A 1518-nucleotide genomic window follows, 5' to 3' on the forward strand; every position below is an offset into this window, starting at 1 on the left:
GGATAGATATATAGTTGCATTCTCTTAATGAATAGAATGATTTGTTCTAATGGTGTTTGCAAATAGGATCACAAGTTCGCATCTTGTACAGCAATTAACCACTAAGAAGAATATATGCAGTGTGTTATTTGTTGAAACTGTACTTGCGATTTGATTTGAAACTGTCTCATTTCTGTTTATCAGTAAAATTTTGGGAAAAAAAAGCTTACAAAGTTTGACTTTTGTTCAGGATCACCTTCATCTGCCTCTACAGATCCAACCCATCCTCAGCCCTGCTTGCGGCCCTGGGAGGCTGACTTTATGGATCTCAGCAATGGGCATAGTCTACTTTAAATGAATGTAGGCAATGAAAAATGCTGAAGGACATCAGGAAGAGAAAATTCTGCTTATTTGGTTATTTACCTTCCTTCCCCTCATGCAAGCCAGCATATAGTGTAGCTTTGTCTTTGAGTCTTCAATCTTTGGCTGTCTTGCTATTCACCCCAAATTCAGCTGACAAAATTCATATGCTTGTCTTTATCCTTTGGTTCTCTGAGTTCTGAGGGTTCCCAAACTACATAATTCCATGGTGCGTCCTCTTCCTAATTTTCCACATAGGAGCACCTTCAGTGTTCCAAATTATCTATTTGAATGTGACCTCTGATTTATGTTAAGACTTTTCCTGTGCCAGGGAGTAAGCTCAGTAGAATAGTGCTTGCCTGACAAGCACAAGGGCCTGAGTTCAATCCCTGGTTTGAAAAAAATAAATAAATAAAAAGACCTTCCCTGATACACTGATGAAAATCAGAGAATTTTAATTATTTTGTGTTCAGCAATTATGTAAATTTTATCATAAAGTTCCTGCATATGTGTGTTTTTGAGGTTTTTTTTTCCAAATTTAGCCTTACATTTCATTTTTGGAGCTGCTTTATGAATGCTAGGTCAGTTTTCCTGCCACTGAGACCCAATATATGTCCCCCGCACTTAAAGGAAGAGAGGTTTACATTGTGTTATGGCTTCAGAGGATTTAGTTAATCATTTGTTGGCTCCATAGCAGAGTACCTTATGGTGGAAGGGCCTGGAAGAACAAAGATACTTAGTGCATGGTGGCCAGGAAGCAGAGCAGGAGAGTGGAAACAGAAAGGAATGAGCAAAGGATCAGATGTATAACCCAAAGTCATGACTCACTGAGACACACCCTCACGTGTTTTACTCATACTCTAAGCAGATGTAAGCCCAGCAACTAGGCAATCAACTTTAATAGTCACAAATGTTGATGAGCCTTGTCTACAGGAGCATTCACAGATGGCCCTCACAACCTGATGCTCTGAAACCACATATATGGGAAAGAGGTAAATGGAGAAACACAGAACTACTCCGGTAATACTGAAAACCAGGAACAGTTAACATTTTTTATTGTTTGACTCAGATATTAAGAATTTCATTTCCTTAGTGAAGTAAATTACTAACTGAACATTCTTCTTTTGCTGAATATTAGAGAAAATCAAATGAAAAATCTTCTGATTTAAAAAATGAGCA

This window comes from Octodon degus, unplaced genomic scaffold (genome assembly GCF_000260255.1).
Source record: "Octodon degus isolate 3935 unplaced genomic scaffold, OctDeg1.0 scaffold00024, whole genome shotgun sequence".
NCBI classification, from domain to species: Eukaryota; Metazoa; Chordata; class Mammalia; order Rodentia; family Octodontidae; genus Octodon; species Octodon degus.